Source organism: Eubalaena glacialis, chromosome 1, assembly GCF_028564815.1.
Source record: "Eubalaena glacialis isolate mEubGla1 chromosome 1, mEubGla1.1.hap2.+ XY, whole genome shotgun sequence".
Classification (NCBI taxonomy): domain Eukaryota; kingdom Metazoa; phylum Chordata; class Mammalia; order Artiodactyla; family Balaenidae; genus Eubalaena; species Eubalaena glacialis.
In genome coordinates this window covers 58799592-58823018 of record NC_083716.1, presented here as the reverse complement: position 1 = coordinate 58823018, position 23427 = coordinate 58799592, and the positions used below count along the sequence as shown (strand labels likewise).

General features: G+C 41.6%; 1 protein-coding gene across 1 annotated transcript in view; it reads left to right on the top strand.

Moving 5' to 3' along the window:
- Positions 1 to 23427, top strand: part of LRMDA (leucine rich melanocyte differentiation associated) — a 1296919-nt gene that overhangs the window by 1252264 nt on the left and 21228 nt on the right. The window contains exon 8 of the mRNA XM_061180213.1: positions 12818 to 12981. The gene's annotated coding sequence lies outside the window, so the exon portion shown is untranslated. The remainder of the gene's footprint in view (positions 1 to 12817; positions 12982 to 23427) is intronic.

The following is a 23427-nucleotide window of genomic DNA, read 5'->3' as shown; positions in this document are numbered from 1 at the left end:
GTAGCTCGAATAGGCAGCGTGGGGAATCGTTAGTCCACCTCAACGCCCTGACTGATGGGCACTTCACTTCAATCGTCTGCCTGAGCAGTATGGCCCAGTACTATTGACACTGTGTCAGCTGCGAGAGAAAATGCCTTAATCGGCCTTGACACCCTCTGCATTGATTTGACAAGTTGCTGTAATGACCTTCTTGTTTCTCTGAAGGATTACTATTTACTCGGGAGGTGCTGCTGACTAAATGTACTTCATTGTCATGGAAACGCTGATGGTGGATGCTGCCTCCCCACCAGGCCTGGGTGGAGGGTGACATTGATAGGAGACTCTGAATATTTCAATGAACTGGTCTGTCCCAATAGTACTAATTCCAGCCCATTAATCAGACCTACTTTGAAGAGCCAACTGGAATTAGGGACCAGCCTTGTCAGGTCCCCTGTAAAAGACAGTTTGCTGTAAAACTCATTATTTTCCCAAAATTCATGTTGAGGTTTTCCTTGAAGTGAGAAGGCACTGTTCATTGTGGCCACCTCCTGAGTGCACCTGGAAATTATTATCATTTACATATTATTGAAGGAAGTTGCTTTCTCCTTCACAGACTCACCCTTGCATCAGAAGAAGGGATAAGAATGGAAGGAAAGAAAACACTTTGAACACCTACCATGTAACTGGCAATGTGTCAGCACTGTTACATTTATGAATAAGAATTGCTCTATAAATGGTAGGTTTTGTTATTATTTTATTTCACTGATTCTAAGATAGACAATTTGCCCATCCTAACATTTCTGAAATCAGGCACCTCATAAATCAATCTCAGTGTACATTTGTTGTCAGCCAGATGGCACTTGTGACACAGTTGGGAGAAAACGTTCCATTGACATTTTCTAGCAAGAATGAAAAACAACAGCATCAAAGTGTCTTAGATTCAATATTGCAGATTTTTGCAGTGAGTTCTTTATACAATACTTCTTTGAATCCTTAACAAATCTTGTGCAATTGCATGTTGCGTTTGGCTACAAGTAACAGAACCCTGTCTACAGAGGACTAACCACAAACAGATTTTTTTAATCAAATAACAAGAAATCTAGAAGTAAGAGTTTGTTGGCATTGTCTCAGCAACTCAAGGATGTCAGAGCCAAGGTCTCAGCAATTCTCTTTGTCTTTTCCTCATGGGCCCAAGATAGCTGCTGAAGTTGAAGACATAACATCCTAATTGCAGATAGAAAGAAGGAATAAGACAAATAATATAGCTCTCAGCTGTATCAGCCCCCTTTAAAAGGATTCCTGTACATCACTCTTAACCATTTCCACTTATATCTCATCTACCACTTCTATCTGCAAGGAAGCCTGGGTCTTTTAAAAATCATGCATGTTGCCATCCCTCCCAAAACTGGGATTATGTCACTAAGGAAGAAGAGCAGGACAGATATTGAATAGGCAACTCTGACGTATCCTATGAACAAGATATTACTATATGCCCATTGTACAGATCATGAAATTGAAGCTTAAAGAGGTTAAGTGATTGAAGCCTCACAACTGTCCCATGAAATAAATATTCTTATTCCGATACTACAGATAAAGGATAAGCCAAGTTTAGAGATTAGGGAACTTGCCCTGATCGTCACAAGTCTGTCTTATCCTCGAACTTTGGCACCATGTACTACACCACAGGTCATTCTAGAGAAGGCTTAGAGTCAATGGCAAGACAATTTGAAGATGGAAAGAGGAACTGGGCTAGGAAACACGATTGAGAGGATGTTTTCCTTCTTCCAGTGATCCAGCCAGTGGTCATGAGTAGAATCCGTTTTGTGGATGTGTGTGATTTGTTTCATGTTTATTAAGTGAGCACAGAATGTCTGGCTGCTTTTCCAAGAGTCTTGAATGGAGACCACCTGCCCACTTTTACTGCTTCTTTTAAGGCTTATTGGCCATGCAAGTGTTTTGTCTCTTGGGCTCTTGTTGACTCCTGACTTCCCTGGAAAGTCCTGAGCAATGTCATCTGTGATTTAAAGGATGCTTAGGAGAGAGAAAAAAAAAAAGTTGAGACCTGGGTGGAGGGTAAAGGATTGTAGAGTCCTGAGTGTGGTCAAATAAGGAGAGATGACCATCTGAGGTGATCTGAGTCAAGGCACCTGGGTAGGTAAGTTGGAGAGGTGGTTTCTACTTCTAATTCCCCTTTTCTATGAAAGCTACTCTTCCCACTCCACCCCCCAACACACAACCATTACATGTGTTTCCGATGGGGCTGTTAATCATGGAATCCCACTTAGCCCCCTGCCCTAAGCTGGACTCAAGTCTCCAGGCTAGACCCAAAGTGTAAGCAAATCCAGTGCTTAGTCCAATGACTGGCAGTGTGAACCTAGTAGGGCCATTCAGAAATCTCCCTGAGATTCTAAATCTTGACACTGAAAGAATGTCCCTATTCTTTTTGATGATGAGCTATTAGTATAAGGGTCTGGGGATGCTAACAACCATCTTTCTCACCACCTGGAAAGAACTTATCTGAGAATGATACACACACTGGGGAGTTACCCAGACATGTCAGGATAGCCAGAGCCCTGACAACATCATTTGAGCACTTGCATCTAGCATCACTTAAAGTTATATATCTATGACCTATTTCAAACTAGGTTAAACAAAGCAACAGCAACAAAAGAACAACAGCAAAGAATTCCATTGGCTGGTGTAACTGGAAAGGCTCTATCACTTTTGATAACAACGATCCCGACTAATACTCAAGGAATGAAGCACCATTGCTAAATAAAGCCAAGGCACAGCCAACTAAAAAGTTTAAAGGAACATAAACAAGGCAGTTATCCAAGACTGTTTGGAGGACAAGTAAGGAATGAGTTGAGAAGAATGCCTCAAAACTGAGTTTGAGAACGTGGAAGATGAGATATAACTTTTCTTCACACAGTGAGTGTATATATTCAACTATATATATGAATACATATACACACACACATACATATATTTGTATATACACATATGCATATGCACACACATACACATATATACCCTGTAGTATCTCATGGGTGTATGTGTGCATGTGCAGGTGTATGTATGTGTATACACTGTTATTTTTCAGATCTATTTAAGTGCTACTGTGATTGAATTTGTAGTGCTTATAGACAAATCTGAATTTTCTCCAAGGTCCTTTTTATCATTTTCTAAAGCAACAAATAAGAAAAAATGGTTCCTACCCCAGTCACAAAAAGGTCAGTGAATTTTTTGGTTTTTTGCTATGGTCTAGTGGCTAACTGAAAACTCTCCCCATCTCTTCCCCCAGATAGAGCTTCAGAAACACAAAAGCTGATGCAGTGTCCCTAGTTCTTAAAGCTCCTCCTCCAGACTCTTTCCTTTAATGGGTTTAAAAATTCAATAATAACTATGCATATTGGACCAGAATCAATTGTGTCATCCTCGTTTAAGTTTTTCACTATTTTTTTTAACATCTTTATTGAAGTATAATTGCTTTACAATGGTGTGTTAGTTTCTGCTTTATAACAAAGTGAATCAGTTATACATATACATATGTTCCCATATCTCTTCCCTCTTGCATCTCCCTCCCTCCCACCCTCCCCATCCCACCCCTCTAGGTGGTCACAAAGCACTGAGCTGATCTCCCTGTGCTATGCGGCTGCGTCCCACTAGCTATCTATTGTACATTTGGTAGTGTATATATGTCCATGCCACTCTCTCACCCTGTCACATCTCACCCCTCCCCCTCCCCCTATCCTCAAGTCCATTCTCTAGTAGGTCTGTGTCTTTATTCCCGTCTTGCCACTAGGTTCTTCATGGCCTTTTTTTTTTTTTCCTTAGATTCCATATATATGTGTTAGCATACTGTATTTGTTTTTCTCTTTCTGACTTACTTCACTCTGTATGACAGACTCTAACTCCATCCACCTCATTACAAATACCTCCATTTCATTTCTTTTTATGGCTGAGTAATATTCCATTGTATATATGTGCCACATCTTCTTTATCCATTCATCTGATGATGGACACTTAGGTTGCTTCCATGTCCTGGCTATTGTATATAGAGCTGCAATGAACATTTTGGTACATGACTCTTTTTGAACTATGGTTTTCTCAGGGTGTATGCCCAGTAGTAGGATTGCTGGGTCGTATGGTAGTTCTATTTTTAGTTTTTTAAGGAACCTCCATACTGTTCTCCATAGTGGCTGTATCAATTTACATTCCCACCAACAGTGCAAGAGGGTTCCCTTTTCTCCACACTCTCTCCAGCATTTATTGTTTGTAGATTTTTTGATGATGGCCATTCTAACCAGTGTGAGGTGATACCTCATTGTAGTTTTGATTTGCATTTCTCTAATGATTAGTGATGTTGAGCATCCTTTCGTGTGTTTGTTGGCATTCTGTATATCTTCTTTAGAGATATGTCTATTTAGGTCTTCTGCGCATTTTTGGATTGGGTTGTTTGTTATATTGATATTGAGCTGCATGCGCTGCTTGTAAATTTTGGAGATTAATCCTTTGTCAATTGCTTCATTTGCAAGTATTGTCTCCCATTCTGAGGGTTGTCTTTTCGTATTGTTTATGGTTTCCTTTGCTATGCAAAAGCTTTTAAGTTTCATTAGGTCCCATTTGTTTATTTTTGTTTTTAATTCCATTTCTCTAGGACATGGGTCCAAAAGGATCTTGCTGTGATTTATGTCATAGAGTGTTCTGCCTATGTTTTCCTCTGAGAGTTTGATAGTGTCTGACCTTATGTTTAGGTCTTTAATACATTTTGAGTTTATTTTTGTGTATGGTGTTAGGGAGTGTTCTAATTTCATTCTTTTACATGTAGCTGTCCAGTTTTCCCAGCACCACTTATTGAAGAGGCTATATTTTCTCCATTGTATATCCTTGCCTCCTTTAGCACAAATAAGGTGACCATATGTGCCTGTTCCATTGATCTATATTTCTGTTTTTTGTGCCAATACCATACTGTCTTGATTACTGTAGCTTTGTAGTACAGTGTGAAGTCAGGGAGCCTGATTCCTCCAGCTCCGTTTTTCTTTCTCAAGATTGCTTTGGCTATTTGGGGTCTTTTGTGTTTCCATACAAATTCTGAAATTTTTGGCTCTAGTTCTGTGAAAAATGCCAGTGGTAGTTTGATAGGGATTGCATTGAATCTGTAGATTGCTTTGGATAGTAGAGTCATTTTCACAATGTTGATTCTTCCAATCCAAGAACATGGTATATCTTTCCATCTGTTTCTATCATCTTTCATTTCTTTCATCAGTGTCTTATAGTTTTCTGCATACAGGTCTTTTGTCTCCTTAGGTAGGTTTATTCCTAGGTATTTTCTTCTTTTTACTGCAATGGTAAATGGGAGTGTCTCCTTAATTTCTCTTTCAGATTTTTCATCATTAGTGTATAGGAATGCAAGAGTTTTCTGTGCTTTAATTTTGTATCCTGCTACTTTACCAAATTCATTAATTAGATCTAGTACTTTTCTGGTAGCTTCTTTAGGATTCTCTATGTATAGTATCATGTCATCTCTATGTATAGTATCAGTGTCATCTGACAGTGAGAGCTTTACTTCTTCTTTTTTGATTTGAATTCCTTTTATTTCTTTTATTTCTCTGATTGCTGTGGGTAAAACTTCCAAAACTATGTTGAATAATAGTGATGAGAGTAGACAACCTTGTCTTGTTCCTGATCTTAGAGGAAATGGTTTCAGTTTTTCACCATTGAGAACGATGTAGGGTGTGGGTTTGTCATATATGGCCTTTATTATGTAGTGGTAAGTTCCCTCTATGCCTACTCTCTGGAGGGTTTTTATCATAAATGGGTGTTGAATTCTGTCAAAAGCTTTTTCTGCATCTATTGAGTTGATCATATGGTTTTTCTCCTTCAGTTTGTTAATATGGTTTATCACATTGATTGATTTATGTATATTGAAGAACCCTTGCATTCCTGGGATAGACCCCACTTGGTCATGGTGTATGATCCTTTTAATGTGCTGTTGGATTCTGTTTGCTAGTATTTTGTTGAGGATTTTTGCATCTATGTTCATCAGTGATATTGGCCTGTAGTCTTCTTGCTTTGTGACATCTTTGTCTGGTTTTGGTATCAGGGTGTTGGTGGCCGCGTAGAATGAGTTTGGGAGGGTTCCTCCCTCTGCTATATTTTAGAAGAGTTTGAGAAGGATAGGTGTTAGCTTTTCTCTAGATGTTTGATAGAATATGCCTGTGAAACCGTCTGGTCCTGGGCTTTTGTTTGTTGGAAGATTTTTAATCACAGTCTCAATTTCAGTGCTTGTGATTGGTCTGTTTATATTTTCTATTTTTTCCTGGTTCAGTCTCGGAAGGTTGTGCTTTTCTAAGAATTTGTCCATTTCTTCCAGGTTGTCCATTTTATTGGCATAGAGTTGCTTGTAGCAATCTCTCATGATCCTTTGTATTTCTGCAGTGTCAGTTGTTACTTCTCCTTTTTCATTTCTAATTCTATTGATTTGAGTCTTCTCCCTTTTTTTCTTGATGAGTCTGGCTAATGGTTTATCAATTTTGTTTATCTTCTCAAAGAACCAACTTTTAGTTTTATTGATCTTTGCTATCGTTTCCTTCATTTCTTTTTCATTTATTTCTGATCTGATCTTTATGATTTCTTTACTTCTGCTAACTTTGGGGGGTTTTGTTCTTCTTTCTCTAATTGCTTTAGGTGTAAGTTTAGGTTGTTTATTTGAGATGTTTCTTATTTCTTGAGGTAGGATTGTATTGCTATAAACGTCCCTCTTAGAACTGCTTTTGCTGCATCCCATAGGTTTTGGGTCGTCGTGTTTTCCTTGTCATTTGTTTCTAGGTTTTTTTTGATTTCCTCTTTGATTTCTTCAGTGATCTCTTGGTTAATTAGTAGTTTATTGTTTAGCCTCCATGTGTTTGTATTTTTTACATATTTTTTTCCTGTAATTATATCTAGTCTCATAGTGTTGTGGTCAGAAAAGATACTTGATACTATTTCAGTTTTCTTAAATTTACCAAGGCCTTGATTTGTGACACAAGACATGGTCTATCCTGGAGAATGTCCCATGCGCACTTGAGAAGAAAGTGTATTCTGTTGTTTTTGGTTAGAATGTCCTATAAATGTCAATTAAGTCCATCTTGTTTAATGTATCATTTAAAGCTGTGTTTCCTTCTTTATTTTCATTTTGGATGATCTGTCCATTGGTGAAAGTGGGGTGTTAAAATCCCCTACTATGATTGTGTGACTGTCGATTCCCCTTTTATGGCTGTTAGCATTTGCCTTATGTATTGAGGTGCTCCTATGTTGGGTACATAAATATTTACAATTGTTATATCTTCTTCTTGGATTGATCCCTTGATCATTATGTAGTGTCCTACTTTGTCTCTTGTAATAGTCTTTATTTTAAAGTCTGTTTTGTCTGATATGAGAATTGCTACTCCAGCTTTCTTTTGATTTCCATTTGCATGGAATATCTTTTTCCATCCCCTCACTTTCAGTCCGTATGTGTCCCTAGGTCTGAAGTGGGTCTCTTGTAGACAGCATATATACGGATCTTGTTTATGTATCCATTCAGCCAGTCTGTGTCTTTTGATTGGAGCATTTAATCCATTTACATTTAAGGTAATTATTGATATGTATGTTACTATTACCATTTTCTTAATTGTTTTGGGTTTGTTATTGTAGGTCTTTTCCTTCTCTTGTGTTTCTTGCCTAGAGAAGTTCCTTTAGCATTTGTTGTAAAGCTGGTTTGGTGGTGCTGAATTCTCTTAGCTTTTGCTTGTCTGTAAAGGTTTTAATTTCTCTGTCGAATCTGAATGACATCCTTGCTGGGTAGAGGAATCTTGGTTGTAGGTTTTTCCCTTTCATCACTTTAAATATGTCTTGCCACTCCCCTCTGGCTTGCCGAGTTTCTGCTGAAAGATCAGCTGTTAACCTTATGGGGATTCCCTTGCATGTTATTTCTCCCTTGCTGCTTTTAATGTTTTTTCTTTGTATTTAATTTTTGATAGTTTGATTAATATGTGTCTTGGCATGTTTCTCCTTGGATTTATCCTGTATGGGATTCTCTGTGCTTCCTGGACTTGATTGCCTATTTCCTTTCCCATATTAGGGAAGTTTTCAACTATAATCTCTTCAAATATTTTCTCAGTCCCTTTCTTTTTCTCTTCTTCTTCTGGGACCCCTATAATTCGAATGTTGGTGCATTTAATGTTGTCCCAGAGGTCTCTCAGACTGTCCTCAATTCTTTTCATTCTTTTTTCTTTATTGTGCTCTGCGGTAGTTATTTCCATTATTTTATCTTCCAAGTCACTTATCCGTTCTTCTGCCTCAGTTATTCTGCTATGGATTCCTTCTAGAGAATTCTTAATTTCACTTATTGTGTTGTTCATCCTTGTTTGTTTGCTCTTTAGTTCTTCTAGGTCCTTGTTAAACGTTTCTTGTATTTTCTCCATTCTATTTCCAAGATTTTGGATCATCTTTACTATGATTACTCTGAATTCTTTTTCATGTAGGCTGCCTATTTCCTCTTCATTTGTTTGGTCTGGTGGGTTTTTACCTTGCTCCTTCATCTGCTGTGTGTTTCTCTGTCTTATTTTGCTTAACCTACTGTGTTTGGGATCTCCTTTTCACAGGCTGCAGGTTCGTATTTCCCATTGCTTTTGGTCTCTGCCCCCAGTGGGTGAGGTTGATTCAGTGGGTTGTGTAGGCTTCCTGGTGGAGCAGACTCGTGCCTGTGTTCTGGTGGATGAGGCTGGATCTTATCTTTCTGGTGGGCAGGACCACTTCCGGTGGTGTGTTTTGGGGTGTCTGTGACCTTATTATGATTTTAGGCAGCCTGTCTGCCAGTAGGTGGGGTTGTGTTCCTGTCTTGCTAGTTGTTTGGCATGGGGCATCCAGGAGTGGAGCTTGCTGGTCATTCAGTGGAGCTGGGTCTTAGCATTGAGATGGAGATCTCTGGGAGAGCTTTTGCTGTTTGATATTACATGGAGCTGGGAGGTCTCTGGTGGACCAATGTCCTGAACTTGGCTCTCCCACCTCAGAGGCAGAAGCCTGACACGTGGCCAGAGCACCAAGACCCTGTCAGCCACATGGCTCAGAAGAAAAGGGAGGAAAAAAGAAAGAAAGAAAGAAAATAATATAAAGTTATTAAAATAAAAAACTTTTTTAATTATTATAAATTTAAAAAATCAAAAAGTAATTAAAGAAAAGAAAGAGGGGCTTCCCTCGTGGCACAGTGGTTGAGAATCTGCCTGCCAATGCGGGGAACATGGGTTCGAGCCCTGGTCTGGGAAGATCCCACATGCCGCGGAGCAACTGGGCCCATGAGCCACAACTACTGAGCCTGCGCGTCTGGAGCCTGTGCTCCGCAACAAGAGAGGCCGCGACAGTGAGAGGCCCGCACACCGCGATGAAGAGTGGCCCCCGCTTGCCGCAACTGGAGAAAGCCCTTGCACAGATATGAAGACCCAACACACCCAAAAATAAATAAGTAAATAAATAAATTTATTTAAAAAAAAAAAAGAAAGAAAGAAGAGAGCAACCAAACCAAAAAAAACAAATCCACCAATGACAACCAGCACTAAATCTATACTTAAAAAAAAAAAAAAAAAAGACAGACAGAACCCTAGGACAAATGGTAAAAGCAAAGCTATACAGACAAAATCACACAAAGAAGCATACACATACACACAAAAAGAGAAAAAGGAAAAATATATATATATCTATTTTTTTTAAAAAAAGGAAGAGAGCAACCAAGTCAACAAACAAATCTACCAATGATAATAAACTCTAAATACTAAACTAAGATAAACATAACAGCAAAAACAAATTAGATGCAGAAAGCAAACCCCAAGTCTACAGTTGCTCCCAAAGTCCACTGCCTCAATTTTGGGGTGATTCGTTGTCTATTCAGGTATTCCACAGATGCAGGGTACATCAAGTTGATTGTGGAGATTTAATCCGCTGCTCCTGAGGCTGCTGGAAGAAACTTCCCTTTCTCTTCTTTGTTCGCACAGCTCCCGGGGTTCAGCTTTGGATTTGGACCTGCCTCTGTGTGTAGGTCACCTGAGGGCACCTGTTCTTCGCTCAGATAGGACGGGGTTAAAGGAGCAGCTGATTCGGGGGCTCTGGCTCACTCAGGCCCGGGGGAGGGAAGGGTACGGATGTGGGGCGAGCCCGCGGCGGCAAAGGCCAGCATGACGTTGCACCAGCCTGAGGCGCGCCGTGCGTTCTCCCGGGGAAGTTGTCCCTGGATCACGGGACCCTGGCAGTGGCGGGCTGCACAGGCTCCCGGGAGGGGAGGCGTGGATAGTGACCTGTGCTTGCACACAGGCTTCTTAGTGGCTGCAGTAGCAGCCTTGGCGTCTCATGCCCGTCTCTGGTGTCTGCGCTGATAGCCGTGGCTCTCGCCCGTTTCTGGAGCTCGTTTAGGTGGTTCTCTGAATCCCATCTCCTCGTGCACCCCAAAACAATGGTCTCTTGCCTCTTAGGCAGGTCCAGACTTTTTCCCGGACTCCCTCCCGGCTAGCTGTGGCACACTAGTCCCCTTCACGCTGTCTTCACGCCGCCAACCCCAGTCCTCTCCCTGGGATCTGACCTCCGATGCCCGAGCCTCGGCTCCCAGCTCCCACCCGTGTCCCGGCAGGTGAGCAGACAAGCGTCTCAGGCTGGTGTGTGCTGGTCGGCACCAATCCTCTGTGCGGGAATCTCTCCACTTTGCCCTCTGCACCCCTGTTGCTGCGCTCTCCTCCGCGCCTCCGAAGCTTCCCCCCACCCCCAGCCCACCCCCCGTCTCCGCCAGTGAAGGGGCTTCCCAGTGTGTGGAAACTTTTCCTCCTTCACATCTCCCTCCCAGAGGTGCAGGTCCCATCCCTATTCTTTTGTCTCTGTTTTTTCTTTTTTCTTTTGCCCTACCCAGATACGTGGGGGAGTTTCTTGCCTTTTGGGATGTGTGAGGTCTTCTGCCAGCATTCTGTAGGTGTTCTGTAGGAGTTGTTCCACATGTAGATGTATTTCTGATGTATTTGTGGGGAGGAAGATGATCTCCATGTCTCACTCCTCCACCATTTTGAAGGTCTCCTCAAGGTTTTCACTATTAACATCGTGTATTTATAAATATTTTCATGGGAGGATGCATACATATTTCATATGCCATGCTGGATGTGCTTTCTATACAGGTTGTCACGAGGCAAAATACAGGCACACATGAAATGTTCAACTAGATCATATGCAACTCAGTTAAAAATACTGAGATGACAGACTCTAACAGTGATTCACTGTAAAATTGCTAATAGACTGTACATTGTCTGTTATGCCCATATTGTGTTGCCACTGAGTCAAATTAAAGGATGAAGAAAGTTAGATGTGTGTGTCACTTTAAATTGATGCCTGCTTCAATATGCTGTCGAGCATAATAAAAGAATACCTATATACCATCTTCTATTGGCATGGTAATGTATTAAGCTAAGATAAATGGGGCAGCCATCTGAAGCAGGAACTAGTGATGGCCAGAGCAGCAGTTAACAAGCTGGGGACCTGACATGTATCAGGTTTTGAGAGACACAGAAAACATTAACAGTCCTGTTGATCAAGATCTGATGAGGGTTTTTTTAAAATAGTTCATTGGGTCTTGCTAACCCCACACCTAAAAGAAAGAGTCACTTTTTATATTAGCAGTGGTTGCAGTGGTTGGGAGGATTAGACCTCCTTATCCATACCTCTCCTCATGCCACCACCCCACCTATGTCATCTCAGGATAACTACCGGATGCCTTAAGGTACTCAATGAAGTGTACCTCTTGGCAGAAGGAAAAGAAAATTCAAACTGTGATTTATGTTTCAGAGCTTAAATGATGTGGGTTTGGTTTTTTGTTGTTGTTGTTGGTGGTTTTTTTTTTTTGGTGTTTTGGATTTTTGTTTTGTTTTTGTTTTAGTTTATATCTTGAAAGATTTGTCCTACTCCATCATTCCAGGCCAGAATGCTGTCTCATTCAGAGAGCAGGGTAGTACCATCATGACTCTGCTGGGCCACAACCAAGCCCACTCCTTCCTCAGCAGACTCTTAGGCCATGAGCCTGGTAGAAAGGAGTTTGCATTCAGTGCCCCAGCGCTGCCCCAGCGCTGCCCCATCTGTTTCCTTTTCTGTCCCCCTCTCTCCCATTCCATTCTGAGTGGTCTCCACGCCTCTCTTTTTCTTCATGCTGTATTTTTACCTATTTGTAATGAGCACCCACTGAGGTACCCAACCTCCCATTCTACCCCTGAGATACACCCCCTAAAATTTTGTTAGGAGATTGGGGCCATATGACAATTCTGGAGAGAATGTATATATCTGCCTATATGAGCCCCGAGGCAACTATGACATGGACTGAAATGGACTGGTCAGTGAGTATCACAGTGATTGTGTGTACATCTAAGTGATCCTGACACAGTTGTGTATGCACGTCTATCACAGTCTGGGGAACATAAAGAGCAGTGACCTCTGTGCAGGTGAAGACATTTAACAGGGGCCAGATCGGCCCTCTGCTCCCTCAACCCCAGTCATGGATAAGTAGATATCCCGATAAACCCTTCTCTACAGCTGTATTCAGGAGGATTTGATAGTAATAAATTACCTTTCCTGCATACACATGTGCACGTTATTAGGAGTCCCGTGGTGATCGGATAGATTAATAAGAATGCTACAATAGTGGGATTTGGAACCTCTTTAGCAGCCATTGGGACCTTCCAGTTCCTCTCAAAACCATCTGCAGAAGCAGTCACACATGTGATCGCTATAAAGAGCTGGGTTTTATCGTGGACAAAACCCCATCATTAACTTGTACATGTTTATTTTTCTCTTGCAGCAACAGAAACATGAGGTCGGTCCAGCCTGAGGCAGTTTCTCCAAGAGAGGATGGAGGAAGGACTGCTAAGTGATTGGAAGTCTGACTTGCCTTTCATGTCAGAAGATGACTTCACCTTTTGGAAACAACAAACCCTCTGTGGTACCTCAGTGGGATCATTAGTGGTGGGTGAGCCTCTCCTGGACTGGGTGAAAGCTGTGTTACGTTTACCTGGCCCCGAGCTGCCTCTTCAGCATCACCTCCTTTCCCTCACCAGCTTTACACTTCCAGTTCCAGCCAACACCTCCATTTCCCCAACTGGCATCTGCCTATTGCCTCCAGATTTGTGGACATTCTCTCCTCCTGCATCTTCACCTGGAAACCACTCAGTGATAGTCTAGGTCTAGGTCTCAGCTTCTGTTCTCTCTGCATACAATACTATCTCTAACTCAGTAGTCCTCAAAGTGTGATCCCCAGACCAGCAACACTGACATCGTGTGAGAGCTTATTAGAAATGCAAATTCGTGTGAGCCTATCTTGCTTATCTTTTTGAGAGCATGGAGACAAATAACCATGCAGTTACCTTTCATTGTGAGGTCTTATCCATCAGACCCATTGTCCTTTTGAGCCGAGATTGCGCCTGTTCTTGCTTGTGTCCTTTGTGCGCAAATGTTGTTGCTGGGGGAGGTGCCGAGCCTGGCTGATGGGGAGCTCAGTAAGTGTCTCTTGAATGAATGAATGATACAAAAGTGATTGGGAGGCAGAATCATAAGGTGGTCCAATGCCTACGCTGTGTAGCCACATTGCCTCGGAGCAAATCCTGGCTCCTGCATTCCTGGTTCTGTGGCCCTAGACAGTTACTCAGTCTCTATGCTTGCTGGCAAAATAAGCATGGTAATGGCCCCAATTTTGTAGGCCCGGCATGCGGATTCGATGCATTAATACTGATAAGTACTTTGAACAATGCATGGCATCTAGTAAGTACCCACTATTAATGAGTATTAAAAAGGACTTTAATTATGACATATTCCAGTAGCCAGAAGGATTTCATTGGATTTCCCCAAAGAATACTTGGGATTAGAGTCTGGAATATACATATAGACAGTCTGTGACTTCCGATGGTTCGACTTATGATTTTGCAGTGTTACGATGATGTGAAAGCAACGTACATTCAGTAGAAACTGTACTTTGAATTTTTCATTTTAATCTTTTCCTGGGCAAGTGATATGTGTTGCAAGACGGTCTCATGATGCTGGGAGCGGCAGCCACGACTCGCGGTCAGCCCTGACTGACAACCAACATACAACTACTCAGTACCCAGGCAGCCATTCTGTTTTTCATTTTCATTGCAGTATTCAATAAATTACACGAGAGATTCAACACCTGATTATAAAATAGGCTTTGTGTTAGATGATGTTGCCCAACTGTAGGCTAATGTAAGTGTTCTGAGCATGTTTAGGGTGGGCTAGGCTAAGCTGTGATGTTTGGTAGGTTAGAGGAACTAAATGCATTTTCATTTATGATGTACTCAACTCACGATGAACTTATCGGGACATAACTCCATCATAAGTCAAGGGAGAGCTTGACTTATGATTATATATATAATCTTCTGATTCTATTTCTTGGCACTTTTCAACACAGTGTCTGGAGAAGAGCTTTATTTGGTGATGTCGTCTTCCATCCAATTAACAGTGTTTATAAATTTGAAGCAGAGTTGAGGAGAATAGGATTTGCTGAAGAGTCTCTCACTACTCCCTTCACACCTCTCCTTTTGCTCAGCCCCCTTCTTCTTTTTTTCTCTTTTTCCTTCTATTTCCTTTTTCCCTGTTTCCCCTTTTTCTTTCTTGCTTTCTTTCTATCTGTCTCTCTCCTTTCTCTGCCCACCCTTCTTCTTCTCCCACACTAATGACTTTCTCCTTTCTCTTCCTCTCTCTCCCCCAGATGCTTCTCAATCTATCACACTGGTTTCTGCCAAAACTCTTAAATGCCACAAAGAGTCTGAGATATTATAAATGACTCTTAACAGCGCATGGTTTTTAGCCCAAATGAACATGCTAGTAAGGTTCCAGGGAAAGGAAACATTAATGCAAATGAAGTCCTCAAAGTTATTTTTTCACTGTACCTGAAACTGAGCTTCTTTACTATGCTTTCAGCTGAGAGCATCTTGTTGCAAATTGTCCCCAAAGCAAAGGCAGGAGGGGCTGTGCGGGGGCCACTTGGGTACACCTGGTATCCCAGCCCGCCAGCAGAATGCCAGTCTCACCTGCCTTGCAAAGCAGACAGACTGCAGGTTGCTGTGGCTGCTGCCTTGCATCGGATGCTTCAACCACCCCTGCAGCTTGGAGGGCACCTATAATGGAAAGAGTCCGTGGTCCCCCTGTGTTCAGAGGCTGGGTCTGCCCCTCACACGTACTGAGCAGAGGATTCTGATGTTTAGTGGGAGGTTGGACAAGATTACCTTGGAGATTCCTTCAAAGTGGAAATGCTGTGATCATGTCAATTCTTGACCTCCAAACTCTTGCTGGAGGAACTGGAATTCTGCTGTACTGTGGGTCACCCCACCTCACCCCTCTAACCACGGAGGCCTTTCTTAATGGTCAGCATCCTCTCAGCCCTCTGGCAGTCAAACGAAATCTCCTCTGGGTTCCACCTTAGCGCTGTACTCTTTCTCAAGTATAAACAATAAGTCAAACACCACCTCCCTCTGAAGTGGCCAAGAAGATGGGGCTTTGCCCACCCAGGCCAGCTGATGGTGGCTTATCAGCTCAGACAGGGTGTGGCTCGATACAGGAGGGAAGTGATGGTGACAATGCACCATGCCCTCCCTCGCCTCCCCTCTCAGCAGAGAAGCCCTCTCTTCCTCCTGGGGATGCATCCTCTTCCCTTTTTAAAAGCCAGACCGAATTTATACCCCCTTGTCTCTCCCAGCCAAACAGGTGACTCCTGCCAGGGCAGGGAGAGAAAAAGGCCATTGTCTGCGTCTACCTCTGGCTCCCCTTCATTTCATTGAGCTCACGCGTTCCCTCTTCATGTCACTGAAAATGTTATTTATCGATCCTGCTGACAGCAGCAGTAAATAGAGCCCGGGCTGTTTTACATCACTGATGAGAAGGCAGGCTCCATAACTCATCAGGCCCAATCTGATTCTACATCAGTCCTCTTCCCCTTTTTTCTCTTCTGTATCTCATTACAGAAACAGGAATTAATACACATGGACAGAAGAGAAATGAGTTTGGCTGCTCTTAGGGCTTTTGTGGGAAAGCGGGCATCCTCAGTGGCTCCTTAAGAAAAACTGATGGAGGGTCAGCCCAGTTGCTGTCTGCAGGCACGCCCTCCCCCTCGCTGAGGACCATTAGCTGTGCCCCGATGATCGTAGGCTGTGGGGTCATCATCACACATGTGGGCTGGAGCTGAGATTTGGGGATTACTCTAGAGATAGCCCTCAAGCGTTCTTTTGAATCTCGGTGTACAGCTGTGGGCCAGGGGTGGCCTGAACTGTAAGAAAAAGTGGTGCATTTTCTTGGAATACCTATTTTCCTATAGATTGAAGGAGGAAATGTATATTAAAAGAAACACACATTTTAATGTGGGGTTGACCCAAATGGACATGAATTTTAACGGGAAACTTCCAAGCAATTTCGCTTTTGTGATGAGCCCCTTGAAGCTATGCTTCAGACCTCAGTGACGGGCAGTCCCTTTACTCAGGCTTTGGAGCCTTCTCAAATAAAATACTTCCAGAAATGAGCCAACCTACTTATCCTACTCTTCTGAAAGCACCATCCTTAAACAGGGACCTCGCTTTGTGTTGAACCCACAGCAATAGACAGTGAGTCTACCCCAAGACAAGGGGTATCGAGTGGAATCCGTGCTGGATGTAGGGTGGGAACCCTGAGATTATTTTCCAGGCCCATCCCTTTGTTGCCGGACTTCAGGCATATAGCTCCTTTTCCCCCAAAACTCACTTGTCTTCCTCTATTTAATGGGGGTGGTGGTGGTATCTGCCTGCCTGGGCCCTTGTGAGCAATAACTGAGACAAAGAGGGGAACTTTGTCAGTAGTCTCGTACATGGGATTTTTCTGCAGTATTAAAGCACGATCAGCACCAATTTCTGATGGCAGGTGCATCATCATCATAGGGGTGCGTGAGAGGACTCCATGTTACAAACTGTCCCACCATATAAAACATTTCTTATCATTATTGAGCACCCACTAGCTGAATTAAGGCCAGGCATGGAGAATACTAAGTGGGACTACAAGACGACTCTGATCTAAGGAACTCCCCGTCTAACTGGGAAAATTAGACAAATGTCAGCAATGTGGGACAGCTAGCAAGCAATAGCTAGATTGTGCAGGTGAGCTGCGTGTTCAGACTTTATTATAATAAAGGAAATAGGACGATCGCAGTGAATCTTTACGGAGGTTTAGTGTACGCTAGGCATTGTCCTAAGGGCTTTACCTGTAGTTATGTCTTCTAACAAACCTCCAAAATGTATCTTCTTTTATAATTGAAGAATGGAAGCTTCATGAGATGAAGAGCCTTGCCCACGATCCTGTAGTGTTTGCACCAGATCTGTTTGACTTGAAAGCCTCTGACTAAAAGGCTTTCCCAGGGAGCTGTGACCATGTGGGGCAGGGGTGCATGAAAGTTGCCAAGAAAATCCGATTTTCTTCACTTCTTATCCCCGAGCACCAGAGCTCCGGGACCCCTCATTGTGCCTCAGTTTCTTCATTTGCAAAATAAAGTGATTGACTTAGTTGATCCCAGTTCTGAGGCTCTAGATACACTTGTGAAAAGGGAAAGTAGGCAGATTCATCCTCAGTCTACAAAAGCTTCTGATAGGTTTTGAAGTTTTTATTCCAAATGGAATGAAAAAGGGCGTGATACAACCCTAAACTAGGCCTCATTTATCCCGCAGAAGATGATGCCTTTAATTTTGGAAAAATAGAGGTGGGTAAAACAGTGCACAACTCATCCACTGCTTTGAAATAAATTTTGAATATATATGTGTGCATGTATATGTGTGTGTGTGTGTGTGTGTATATATATATATACCTATATATATTAAAATATAAAATATAGATGTTTGTATATAATATATATGGTATATATGTATGTAAGTCTATGTATATGCATACAAAGATTTATCGTTACTATCATTGCAATTTTTATTCCCCTGCTTGAATTTTAGGCTGACTCTCCCTCTCCTATACTCAGAGCTTAGAGCTGTGAGTACTGAGACATCGGGAAATCCCAGCTTTTACCCCTTTGTTCGCCATCTTTAGAAGTTGCTGCTGCTTGTTCTCTAGCTATTTCATAGTTCCTAACTTTGCTTAAAAGCATTTCTAATTCCTCACATTGAAAAGTGGATGGCAAACGAAGTTTAATACGGACTGTTTTGTACCAAGAAAACTAATGCCCCATTTTCCCCCCTAATGAATGCCAAAATCATCACAGACTCAAGGCTCATGAATAATGTATATCGTCCAATTAAGTGCAAATGCTGTTCAGTTCTTGCAACTGGTATGTGATGCCAGTTCTGGCCTCAGAATGGGCCCTGAGGGTGGGGATGGGAGAAGGGCTTGAGGAGGGTTGAGGTTGTGTGTGTGGATGTCTGACAGCTAAGCCCCTACAACTTGTAGCGTGCTCATTATGTCCTGGGAGCTAAACTTCCCATGCTCGAGTCCACAGAGAGGTGTTTTTTTCCAACCATAAATAGAACTTATCTTAAATTTCTAAATCCTCAGTCTCTAATAGCCTGGGAGCTCTTGCTTGGTCATGTCTTCTGCCTGTAAAACCATCAACTCTAATTGGCCAGCAGACCCCTCTCCCCAAGCTGAACTGCTTCAGGTGGTCAACCTCTGGAGGCTGACCCTCCGAGGGAGATGCAGCAGTGACTCTTTGTACCCAAAGAGTACATTTTATTCTTTTGGCTCCTGATCCAGATGTCCTTCTTCACCAAGAGATCCTGGCAGCCTTTTGACGCTGCTAAATTGGGTGTGATTTTGGTTTGGGGTTTTTTGTTTTTTGTTTTCTGTTTTTTGTTTTGTTTTAGCATTTGTTTATTTATTTGCATACAATACTGTGGTCAGGAACTTGTTAGTTCTCCAGGGAAACTGTTTGCAATGCATCACTGAGGCGACAACTTAACAGTTCACCCTGCTCATTCCCTGTGGTCTGCCATGGTGACGGTGATGCTTTCATGTATCATGAGCATGAATTGGGTGTGTTCTTGATCTTCCACTGCCAAAAACACAGAGCCAGGAGGATGTGATATCAAGTCACTGCTTTCACACACCTGGTAAAGGTGGTCATTTCACATATCTGGGCCTCAGTTCCCTCATCAGGAATAGAAGATGGTAACTAATGATTGTTTTATCCAGGTGGGTGTATAAAGTAAAAGCGGTATTATCTGTAAATCCTGAAGCCTTGTGAAAATGTTTGTAATTGCCCTCTTGGCTTTGAGTGTATAGACATTCTCACTTGCAGCTTCACGACTGGACATGACAAATCTCTACGCCTTGGGCTTTCCCAAGCCTGATTAATGCTGTTCATAAAAATATTCATCCATCAGGGTTTGCATTTGTAGCATTTAGTCGTGTCAAATAACAGAGCCAGCCAGCGGTTTCTTAGAATTACACCGCCTAATAATGAATGCTGGAGACAGAATTTTTTTCAGCCTAAGATCTCTTCTTACAACTCAGGGCTGATGAGTACTGCCCTACATTTCTCGATGGATCCAATTTAACACCAGACGAAGCAGTGACTCAGACTAACTTAAATATCTCAAGATGAGTTTCACCTTTTCCTCTGAGGCCGTATCAGTTCAATTGCATAAGTGCAAATTTATTGAAAGTGGTTTGGTGCTTAGCTTTTCTCTATTGGCAGTAATGGACTTTAAATTTATAGCAGGCTGATGAATTTCAGATAAGAGAACCATTACCTTACAAAAACATTAAGGAAAAATATATAACTACAATTGCTGAACCTCAAATGCGTATTGTTTGAATGAGGGGAGATGGATGAGGTAGGCTGACATTTGCAAATGCAATTCCTTTCCATCCTCATGGTGCTAGCCCAGGAGTTTGAAAGCATGGCATATTCCAGAAAGGGCTCGGGATAGTTAAGCATTACAAGTGCATTATAACAAAATAGCAGGAGTAGGATATGATCTAGAGGTGAGGGATTTTTCCTTCTCTTAATTAATATAATTGAAGGTGTCTTTTGGCAATGGACCAAGGCTGTCATAGGGCTTGGGTGGTTCATTTGGTACCTGTGACGTCCTTTCCCATATGTTATTTTCCTTTTATACATGGCTTTGTCTTCCCACAGGGTGGGACTCTGGCATTGTGTAGACTAAAATGAAGGATGCCCGGTGCAAATGTGAGGTCCAAAGAGGCCTAGGCTTCTCCATTTTCTTGGGGCTTCTGGTATATTGGTGGGGGTGGGGGGAAGGAGTGAAATTGAAACAGTTATATTTTAAAATATTTTGTTATACTTTTAAATATGCTGAACAAATGAACTCTTTAACTTAAAAAAATGCAATATAGTTGTGCTACACATAAGATAATCACAGAATTGATAAAATAGGGGTTATAGACAGTATTTTTCCACAATGGAACACAAGTTTTGGGTTGTGTGATGAACTTTATTTTTTTCCCCAGTTCTGTCACGCATCTTAGCAATTGTGTGAACAACCTCGTTTGGAGATAAAGTCTCTTTTTTAAAGTTTACTTTTATTGAAGTGTAGTTGATTTACAGTGTTTCAGGTGAGCTAAGGGACTCAGCCATACATACATATTTTCTTTTTCAGATTCTTTTCCATTATAGGTTATTACAAGATACTGAATATAGTTTCCTGTGCCATTCCTTGTTGTTTATCGGTTTTATATATGGTCGCGTATATCTGTTAATCCCAAATTCCTAATGTATCCCTTCTCTGCTTTCCCCTTTGGTAACCATAAGTTTGTTTTCTGTGTCTGTGAGTCTGTTTCTGTTTTGTAAGTAAGTTAATTTGTATCATTTTTTTTTCTAGATCCCACATATAAGTGACATCATATGTCTTTCTCTATCTGACTTACTTCACTTAGTATGGAGGTAACGTCTTAACATGAGATCCTTTGTGGGTTTGTGTGTCAAATAGCCTTTCTGCTTTTCCATTTCCATCCCATTCCCCTATAGGACAGAGCTTTCCAAAAAGTTTCATTCTTGGGCAAGTTACTTATTTTTCTGGCTCTTGTTCTCCTTATCCATAAAATGCATGTGTGTCTGTGGCAGGGGCAGAGGTAGGGGATTCCCAGCGCCACTGTGGTCCAAGATGAGACCCCAAATTTCCCCAGGATGCTAGGCATTTTCTCTGCTTTTGAAGAGAAAAGTCACTTCACCCAGCCGCCAGGAAGACCCCTCCTGGGGTGGTTTCTCTATGGTCCTCCCTCAGTCCAAGGCCACTTCTCTGTAGTTGATGCTGTGCAGGGGGAACCAGCCACATCTGGCCCTGAGAATGAGAAAAAATGGAGGAAAAAGACATTTCATTTCTACGAATCCCCCTGACCCTCCTGAGAAGGGAGTGGCTGAGGGATGAGCCATGAAAACTGCCTGTGTCATTTTATTTATTTATTTTATTGATGTATAGTTGATATACAATGTTGTGTTAGTTTCAGGTGTACAGCAAAGTGATTCAGTTATGTAGATAGATAGATAGATATTCTTTTTCAAGTTCTTTTCCCTTACAGATTATTACAAGATATTGAGTATATTTCCCTGGGCTATACAGTAGGTCCTTGTTGATTATTTTATACATAGTAGTGTGTATATATGCTAATCCCAAACTCCTAATTTATCCCTCCCCACGCCCCCTTCCCCCTTTGGTAACCATAAGTTTGTTTTCTATGTCTATGAGTCTATTTCTGCTTTGTAAATAAGTTCATTTGCATCATTTTTTTAGATTTCACATATAAGTGATATCATATGAGATTTGTCTTTGTCTGGCTCACTTCAATTAGTATGATAATCTGTAGGTTCATCCATGTTGCTGCAAATGGCATTATTTCTTTCATTTTTATGGCTGAGTAATATTCCATTGTATATATGTACCACATCTTCTTTATCCATTCATCTGTCAGTGGACATTTAGGTTGCTTCCACGTCTTGGCTATTGTAAATAGTGCTGCTAGGAACGTTGGGGTGCATGTATCTTTTTGAATTAGAGTTTTCCTCTTTTCCAGATTGGAATTGCAGAACATATGGTAATGCTATTTTTAGTTTTTTAAGGAAACACATACTGTTCTCCATGGTGGCTAAACCAATTTACATTCCCACCAACAGTGTAGGAGGGTTCCCTTTTCTCCACACCCTCCCAGCATGTATTATTTGTAGACTTGGATGATTCTGACTGGTGATACCTCATTATAGTTTTGATTTGCATTTCTCTAATAATTAGCGACGTTGAGCATTTTTTCATGTGTCTGTGGGCCTTCTGTATGTCTTCTTTGGAGAAATGTCTATTTAGATCTTCTGCCCATTTTTTTGATTGGGTTATTTGTTTTTTTGATATTGAGCTGTATGAGCTGTTTGTATATTTTGGAAATTAATCCCTTGTTGGTCACATAGTATGCAAATATTTTCTCCCATCCCATAGATTGTCTTTTTGTTTTAGCAATGGTTTCCTTTGCTGTGCAAGAGCTTTTAAGTTTCATTAAGTCCCATTTGTTTCTGTCGATGGATATTTAGGTTGCTTCCATGTCTTGGCTATTGTAAATAGTGCTGCAAAGGTCATTGGGGTGCATGTATCTTTTCGAATTATAGTTTTCTCCTGTGTCGTTTTAGACACTGCTCCTCTGGCCTTTGTCCCAACACTGCAGGCAGGGAATGGAAGTCCACTCAAACTGCCTTGCACACGGAGGGTTCTTCCTGTGTGGCTTGAAGTCTCTGTCCTAGGACACCAGAGGCAGCCCAACACTTAAAACGCAGTTAGCTTTAAGAGAGAATCTTCAGTTTTCTATAAATAATGCCAGAGGGATTTGTGTAGAATGAGACATTAGTTTTATAGTTATACACACAGCAAATTTGAAAGAAAGGGGGCTGAATTCAGTTGGCTGGTGGATTATTATGAAAAGAGCTAGCTATTAATTGAACTCAGCAAAGTTTGAATGAAATTAAATCGGCAAACAAACACATGATGTTTTGCCAGCAGTTTTCTCAGCCAACAAACAGCTTTTGGTGTGGCCCAATCTTGGAAAAGTTGATACTGTCATTCTGGGCTAAAGCAACTGACTGTGGTCCCTTGTTATACTAGCCCATTAGAAAAAACGCAGACTAACGTGGCCTTGAGGAGAAAATTGTATTTTAAATGCAAATTGCAGAACAGTGTCCCTAGCTGATCCAAGAACATCAATTATAATTTTAATGTGGGGTCTTTAAGGCTCTATCAGTAACCCCAGGTTGTTTGTTTTTAATGTAAGGACAATGGCACACACCAAAATAGTAAAATTAAAAGTAACCATAACTATCATATTACACTTTGATTCACAGACAAACATAATTTTGAAAGTGAGAGATTATTTAGTTCAATTTTCTTATTTTACAGATGAAGAAACTGAGACCTATAGAAATGACCCTGCCTTCCCTGGGGTAGA